Below are 9,531 nucleotides of genomic sequence, written 5' to 3' on the forward strand. Positions count from 1 at the left end.
CAGCCACCGTTTGAAATCTGCTATTCAGCTCTTTTACTTCGTTTCTTCCATTCATTTTAGCTACTCTACATTCAAGAGCAAATTTCAGAGTCTCTTCTGACATCTATTTTGGTCTTTTCTTTCTTTTCTGTTTTTTTTAATGACCTTTTGCTTTCTTCATGCATGATGTCCTTGCTGTCATTCCATAATTCCTCTGATCTTCAGTCATTAGCTTTCAGTGCATCATATCTATTCTTGAGATGATCTCTAAATTCAGGTGGGATATATTCAAGATTTTACTTTGGCTCTCATGGACTTGTTCTAATTTTTTTCAACTTCAGCTTGAGCTTGTGTATGCATAATTGATGGTCTGTTCTGCAGTCAGCTTCTGGCCTTCTTCTGACTGATGACACCGAGCTTTTCCATTGTCTCCTTCCGCAGATGTAGTCGATTCGATTCAAGTGTATTTTATCTGGCGAGTTGCCATTTATGCTGGTGAGAAAAGGTATTTGCAATGAAGACATCGCTGGACTTGGAAAAAACTATCATGTGATTTCCAGCATTATTTGTATCACCAAGGCTGTTTTTTCCAACTATCAAACTTTCTTCATTTCCAACTTGCACATTCCAATCACTAGCAATTATCAATGCATCCTGATTGTGTGTTTGATAAATTTCAGACTGCAGAAGTTGGTAAAAATCTCCAGTTTCTTCATCTTTGGCCTTAGTGGTTCATGCGTAAATTTGAATAATAGTCATGTTAACTAGTCTTCCTTGTAGGTGTATGGATATTATCCTATCACTAACAGTGTTGTACTTCAGGATAGATCTTGAAATGTTCTTTTTGATAATTAACGCAACATCATTCCTCTTCAAATTGTCATTCCTGGCATTATGATTTATCCAGTTCAAACTGGCCAATACCAGTCCATTTCAGCTCACTAATGCCTAGGAGGATATTGATGTTTATGTATTTCATTTAGTGTGTGATAATTTCCAATTTTCTTAGATTCATACTTCATACATTCCACGTTCCTATTATTAATGTATGTCTGCAGCTGTTTCTTCTCATTTTGAGTCATTCCACATCAACAAATGAAGGTCCTGAAAGCTTGACTCCATCCACGTCATCATGGTCCACTCTATTCTGAGGAGGCAGCTCTTTCCTGGCTGTCCCAGCCTTCCGACCTGAGGGGCTCATCTTCTTGCACTACTTCAGACAATGTTCTGCTGCTATTCATAAGATTTTCACTTGGTAATCTTTTTCAGAAGTAGACCATCAGGTCCTTCTTCCTAGTCTGTCTTAGCCTGGAAGCTCAGCTGAAACCTGGTCACCCTGGGTGACCTTGCTGATAGTTGAATCCCAGTGGCACAGCTTCCAGTATCACAGCAACATGCAAGCCCCCACCGTATGACAAACCAACAGGTGTGTGGGGGTTCTAGACTGGGAGAGAATAAATTTCTGTTTGTTAAAGCCACCCAGTTGTATTGTTTCTGTTAGAGCAGCACTAGATAACAAAGACAGTGAGTAATATTTGCATGATACTAAACAAACAAGCACGTGATATCAAGTCATAATTTTTATTATTTCAATTGCTAAGTTGGTTGCAACTTAATTTCTTTAAATCTAGCATCATCAAGTGAAAAATTTACCTGAGGAAATTCATACATTTCAGATGTTTGGACATGTAATAATCTTGGTATTTTCTGACTATATGGCATTATGTCTCAAGAGTATTATGTGTTATATCTAGAGCTCTTTAAAAATAAGGTTTTAAAGGTGTTTTCATCTAAATTAGCTTTATTTAGTTTTACATTATTTGCATAAGTTTCTATCAAGTCTTTTGCTTTTAAAGAGTATTATTACTATAAGCTAATCATGCTTATATTACGTTTTGTCATCTACAGATAGGTTTTACTTTTCTGACTTGTTGAGGATGCTTGAACACGATGTTTTAACAGAAAATGGACTATATCAAGTTATAAAAAAGATTATAATATTTCAGACATGAATGCTGTTGGACTGGATCAGTATTTTTAGAACTTTTGTGTAGAAACCGATGAGGTTTTTGAAGTTACCACTAATCTCAAATAACATAGAGCCAAGATTAACTACATGGAACTGAGTAAACTAAAAGAATTACCAAAAGATTTTATGAAAATATTGCCAACATTCAATGTCCAAATTTTTAAATGTAAGAAATCGTTTTTTATTTTCCCTTCCTTCTTTTAATATAAGAATAAGTTATTTCAGTAACTAATAACATTATGTTGATTACAGAATATCCTATAAATTAAAAGATGTTATAACATATATTAAAGTTATAATGAACTATATTCAGAATGTTTTAAATAATCCCACCTATGAGCTTCAAGAAGTGAATACTAAAATAACTATAGTAATAAAAGTAGTTCTTCAAACTGCCCTCTATTATTTTACCTACACCGGCTCTAATATGTTAAACATTGTCAATCTTTTATTCAATACTCTAAGAAATGTTTTCATGGGTTAAAGAAGCTTTTGACGACTGAAAACCAGGATTCCAAAATCTGCCTGATATTTTTCCAAAAGATGATGTGTATTAAAAAGACATCAGCTAAAAAAAAATAAGAAAAAAAAGAAATTCCCTGGAGCCTCATTGGAAAACACCATAAGTAATTTTCCTTACTAATCCTTATGCCACTGAATTACTGAGAGCTAAGATTTAGATACACTTCTCCCCATTAAAGAAGACAGCGGCTCCTGTTTGGACTGTCTAGCCCACCGGAGGCCTTAAACTGAAATTCAGATATTACAAGGATCAGAAGCAAACGACTCCTACTGTAGACTGCTGATTCTAAGACCTCCAGATCAGAGTTGTACTCACCTCAGCACTACACCCAAAATCTCATACAGACAATTGAAATCATTGGATTGTGTCTTATAATTTTTGTTTTCTGATAACTCTAATTGTGCTACACCGTCTCCTTTCATGGTAACTATTTTATGTAGAGATCCTTGAACTAACTGCTCTTTGCTTGATACTTACAGCCTTTTAAGTAACTTTGTTTTATTGATTTAAACTCATAGAATGATAATATATTTGTTTCACTAATTAATCATTTAAGCCATTATTGGATAACTTATTTCTCACTCATGCAGGCTGTTTAGATTGTTAAAATTTTATTTTTAGCAGCATTGATAGTTCTTATGAAATCACATTTAGGTAACTGCCTTAGTTATCTAGTGCTGCTTTAACAGAAATACCACAAGTGGATGGCTTTAACAAAGTTTTTTTTTTTCTCACAGTAAAGCAGGCTAAAAGTCCAAATTCAGGGTGTCAGCTCCAGGGAAGGTTTTCACTCTCTGTCGGCCTTCCCATCAATCTTCCGCCAGACTAGGAGCTCCTCTGCACAGGCACCCCAAGTCCACAGGACGGGCTCTGCTCCCTGCTCCCGGCACTGCTTTCCTGGTGGTATGAAGTCCTCCTGTCTCTCTGCTTGCTTCTATCTTTTATATCTCGAGAGATTGCCTTAAAACACAATCCAACCCTGTAGGTTGAGCCCTGCCTCACTAACACAACTGCCACCCATCCTCCCTCATTAACATCATAGAGGCAGGATTTACGGCATATAGGAAAATCACACAATACCAGGAACCATGGCCCAGCCCAATTGATGCACACATTTTTGGAGGGACGCGTAATTCAATCCATATAGTAACCTTATCCCTATGTCAAAAAATTTCCCTCCATAGTGTTAGTTTTTCATATCCTCACTAGATATCATTATCCCCTGTCTAATACTTATGACCTTTAAACTTATTTTCTTCTACAAACAGAAACTCAAATTGTTAATTTTAACTTACAGGTTTCATGCTAGAATTATTAGATAATATTGCATTAATCATCATTTTACTAATTCTAATAACTACTGTTTTCCTGCTAAGAATAGTATATATGCCTTTTAATGAGAGAAATTTATTTTGGAATTGATATAATTTTTATGACCCTTACCTTTGGTATACTATTTTTAACTAATATTTTTGCATTATAAATCTTTCTTTAAGTATTCTCCTGCTGGTTCTCATAGCCCGCATTGAAACCTGGTATTAGAACGTACCAGAAACCCCAATGTTAATGTTGAAGCTCTAACCTCATTTTCCTGTAAAGGATACAAGAGAAGAGTCTCTAAATATTTGCTTACTTAACTCTACGTTCCCACAGTATTACCAAAACTTCTCCACAGAATGTGGAAGAAACATTTCCTGATTTTGCAACAAATTACAGAATCTAATTAAATAAGGACAGTTCCCCCTTTACAATCATGCCCTAGTTAAAGGTTAACTTAAACTAGTAAACAAGTCCATCCCATATCCTGATAAAATGACTGTGAATCGTATATTATGTACCCCTTGAAAGTATGTATTTGTACATAGAGGTCGATTCCCCCGTACTTGAGCCATACCATACCACTAGTATATACAGAGGTTGCCCATCTCTACAGCATAATAGAGGAACCCTCACACCCTGAATTAACCATTCGGAATAGTCAGGTTGTTCTTCTGATGTGGCCTCACTCTTTACTAACCCACCTCCACAGGATCACAGAAGCAGAATGTCATTCTATGGCACGGTGGAGAGATTGAGTGGTAGCTGACTAGTGAAAAGAAACCAAGCAGTGCAAAGCCTTATCATGACCAGCAGCCACTTAAGAATGATCGATAAACTTACTTGGCCTCCAAAAAAAGATAACAAACCTTCAAGTCTATGCAGAAAAAACATCCATTAAAAAAGTTATTGTTGCCCATTAGGGTCTGTGCCCTAGAGCAGTTGAACCAATGAAATGTACTCCAAGTCTGAAACAGTGAGAAAGTTGATTTAGGAGATGTATACACCACTGGGACTCCAAGTCTGAAACAGTGAGAAAGTTGATTTAGGAGATGTATACACCACTGGGACTCCGACAGCAACACAGACTGTCTCTGTGGAGTCCCAAAGAGCAATTTTACATTAGAGCTTATGTAGAATTTTTACAAGGGTTAGAAATGTCTTTGTAGCCCATAGATGGCATGGCTGGAGGAGTTAATCATTACAACATAGTGACAAGAGACTCATCAGACTAAGGAGATATACGCCGACATCTCCTTATTACGTTAGAGATACACATGTCAGGCATTTGGGCTCTGATTTCCCTGTGGGGAGTTGTAAGTCACAAGTGGTAGGACAGAACAAAACAAAGTTATTTGCATCAGATCAAACAAAGAACAAAGTCATTAGCATTAGGTCAAAACAAAGTCATTAACAAAGGTATGTAAAGGAGGAGGCAGGCAGAGGAAGGAGAAGAACTTATAGGTTCATCATGGCATTAGTTATGTCAAGCTCTCCATTGCCTGTTTTGAAAAGGAGAAAACATGCTGGAGAGTATTAGGGTCACATTAGCAAAAGATGTTCATAGAAATCTTTGATCAAAGGAGAAAACGAGTAAGAGCAAGTAAACTGAGGCACTTGACTAAAGTAATAATGGCTGCCTTAGAGTTTGGGGCCATATTCCATCTTGCCTTTCTTTTAATACGTGGAAACCCCTGACTTCTCCAAGTCCTGTGACTAAATGTAAACTAAAAGAAGTTTTCTCCTTTTCTCTGTGGTTAAGTTGAGAGAATAACAAACTGTTTTACAGGATTTAACAAGACTTTTCTTAAAACAATGTCTCAAGAAGAAAGCCTTGATCCTGACTCTTATCTAGGTCTTCTAGCAACTGCTGATAAGAAAAATTTCACTTGAGCAAGCTGTTTCTAAGAGAGAAATGTCCTGCAACCTCCCCCTGCTAGCCCCCACTTCTAGTAAACCCACTTTATCTTAATCTAAGTTTGTAATGTCTAATCAAAATAATACATTCCAAGTTCATTGTTCTCACCCTTTAAAAGGTCTCCACAATTTCTCCATTTTGGAAGCATTTGTTCACTCTATAAAATCAGATGTTTTCCCCAGTTCAGACTGTTAACAAACCTTCAATAAATCTCCTTATTTTACTTTACCAGAGTAAGTGTTTATTACTTTTAGACACTCTCTACTTTACCAAGCATGATGTCCTTCTCCAGGTACTGGTCCCTCCTGATAACATGTCCAAAGTACTGAGTCGTACTTTAGAGTTCTTTATTTTTCAAGTCACACAAAATCAGTTTCTATTCTTTTTTTTTCTTTGTATACATTTCTCTCTCCTTTGACAGCACATCTATGCTTTTTAATTAGATATCCTTATGAGTCAGAATTGACTTGACGGCAATGGGTATGGTGTTCCCAGATGACAAATTCCGTCTGCCTGGATGCTCTTTCACCCCACCTCTGCAAGGAAAACTTTTATTTATTCTCCAAATTTTATTTCTTCTGAGAAACTTTTCCTGGCTTTCCTTCCGAGTAAGTCAATTCCTTGTTTGTGTTCCCAAGGCACTTTGTACTTACTCCTATTAGGTAGCACTTACCACATTGTAATGTAATTCTTTGGCTGCTTTTCTCTCACCCTGAGGACAGGGCAGTGTCTCTTTGGTCTTTGTACCCTCCAGCACCTATCCTCCAGTTTGGTGCAAAGAAGCTGCTGGGTAAATATTTGGTGAATGGATGTGTCATCCACCACAAGGACACTCTTGATTAGCCTACTGTTTTTTAAGTGCATGTGCCAGCACGGCAGGCCAGACAGAGCGGAGCTTATCATTTGGTGGAGGTTGAGAAAGTAAATACAGTACACCAATGTCCATTGCAGCACCATTCACAATTGTCAAAAGGGGGAAACAACCCAAGTGTCCCTCAACAGATGAATTAATAAACAAAATGTGGTACACACATACAATGGAATGTTATCCAGTCATAAAAAAGAATGAAGTTCTAATACCTGCTATGATTTAGATGAACCTTGAAAACATTATGCTGAGTGAAGTAGGTCAGACACAAAAGGACAGATACTGTATGATCCCACTTATATGAAATACTCAGAATAAGCAAATGCTTAGAAACCAAAGTTTAATAGTGGTTACCAGGAGCAGGTGGGAGGGGAAATCGGGATGCATTTGTTGCTTAAGGGGTCCTGAGTTTCTGTAAGGGTGACAAAAGAACTTGGAAACTGTGGTGTGCAATATACACAGTTGTTCACATAAAAATGGTTTAAATGGCAAATGTTTTGCTCTACATATTTCACTATGATAAAAATAAATTTAAAAAGAAAGTAAATATAAACATCATAAAACCTACTGAAGACGAAGACCTGTAAGATAAACCACATCTAACGGGGTGGGGGTAAGGGAAAATGGTTCTTCAAGATGACTTTAAAACAGAGCTTTGAACAGGTTCCTTCTGGTTCCCTTGCTGAGAATGTGCATTTCTAACAAGTTGCCAGTTGTTGTTAATGCTACTGGTTAGGGACCAATTCTGAGAACCACTAGTAGAGCAGTGGTTCTCAAAATTTATCATACATAAGCATCTCCTGGGGATCTCCTTAAAATGTAGATTCTGATTCAGTATATCTGGGTTGGAAATGCAAATTCTTAGCAGGGGTTCTAACCAGAATGAACTAGTTCGAAGGCATGCTTTAAAATAAGGAAAAGATATCCAGTTAGGCGAAGGGGCAGCAAAGGAACGGTTTACAGATTTGAACTAGGAAACATCTATCGATTTAAATATTTTTCAGTGCAGAACTCTGTACCTGAAATTAAAAAGTCGGGAATAATTAGGAGTTTTATAAAATTGCTTAGTTCTCTGGCAATTCTCTCCACTTAATACAGTTGAGAGACAGTGCCCTAGAGAGCTGCCTTCAGGGTGATCGTCCTCTCACATATTTGGAGACAGGGTGTTTCTTGGTTATCTGGTGCTGCTATAGCAGAAATACCCCAAGTGGATGGCTTTAACAAAGAGAAATTTATTTTCTCACAGTCTAGTAAGTTATAAGTCCAAATTCAGGGCTTCGGGTCCAAGGGAAGCCTCTCTCTCTGTCGGCTCTGGAGGAAGGTCCTTGTCCTCAATCTTCCCATGGTTGAGGTGCTTCTCAGGCACAGGGACCCCGGGTCCAAAGGATGTGCTCTGCTTCCGGTGCTGCTTTCTTGGTAGTGTGAGGTTCCCATCTCTCAGCTTGCTTCTTTCTTTTATATCTCAAGAGATTGCCTCAAGACACAATCCAATCTTATAGATTGAGTCCTGCCTCTAACAGAACTGATGCCCATCCTCCCTCATTAACATAATAGAGACAGGATTTACAATAGGTAGGAAAGTCACACAATACTGGGAATCATGGCCCAGCCAAACTGATACACGTATTTTTGGGGGGACATAATTCAACCCATGATAGGGTGGTTCTCACGGATGCTTCTGGGTTGTCCCTTGCCTCACCTACCTTTCTGCTCTGGCAGTGGTCCCACCTGGAACATTTGCATCGTTGTCCTAGCATGATCTGATGTTCCTATTGCCCCACTAGCCTGAGCAGAGGGAGGAGTGAGGCTGAGGAGGCTGACTTCCCTTTGCTGCCAGGGCCATTGTGCTCCTCCAACTCCGCAATCACTGTCAGGGTGAAATATTTTACTGAAGGTTTGATAGAAACAGTTCCTTTAAGCTGGATGCTAAATACTGCTCAGAATTCAGGGATAGCACATTAAACTTAATAAGGGTACTTTCATGGGCCTTGCTCTGAGTTTCTCAACTTTAACCCTTTGGAGCTCTGGTCGTGTAGTGGTTAAGAACTTGGCTGCTAACCAAAAGGTCAGCAGTTCAGATCCACCTTGGAAACCCTATGGGGCAGTTCTGCTGTGTCCTATAGTGTTACTATCAGTTGGAATAGACTAGATGGCAACAGGTTTCTTCAACCCCACAGGCTGCTAGTATTAGGGCAGCCACGTGGCCCCCCAGAATGGCTGGTCTTGCCTTGGTATCTGTATAGGAGCCAAGTAATCCACAGCAACCCCTTTCCTTGAGAGTAAATTAAGTTTAGAATCACAAAGCCAAGGAGCTTCAAAAGAGTCCAGAGAAGACTTTGACACCCCAAGACTGATCCCTTTTGAGGTCTCTCACCCAGGCACCCCCCTTCCCCTGATATCTCCCAGGCCCTGCCCCTTGCCTAGGGTAACTCTTGAACAGAAGCTCGTACATAAACCTTCCACAGACAATTCTCAAGGACAGTACAGTGGAAATTCATGTCAGGAAAGAGGAACACTTTCCTAAAGCAGCATGATGATTGGGAGAAAATTCCCCCTTTTTCCACAAAGGTGGCAATATCTTCACTACTATGGAGAGACGTTTTACTTGCACTTTTCTCTTCCTCTACTTCCCAACCCTGCCCCAGATCCTCCTGTCCATGAGCAATGGAGCCCTTGCTGCGCTTCCTAACAGCTGAGCCCTCACTCTGGACACAGCCACTAACTATGCAGAGAGGAGCAGATGCTGGGGAAGTACAGGTGTTTTCCTTTCCAGTTGGTATTCTTAGGCCCAGCTGCATCTTCCCAGCAGTCCAGATGAAGAGGAAGGGGAGAATATAAAATACATTCTCATCTTGTCCAGAGCACGTCCTGGAGGGTGGGAGTCGGGGTGGTGGGGA

This window comes from Elephas maximus, chromosome 8 (assembly GCF_024166365.1).
Source record: "Elephas maximus indicus isolate mEleMax1 chromosome 8, mEleMax1 primary haplotype, whole genome shotgun sequence".
Classification (NCBI taxonomy): Eukaryota; Metazoa; Chordata; class Mammalia; order Proboscidea; family Elephantidae; genus Elephas; species Elephas maximus.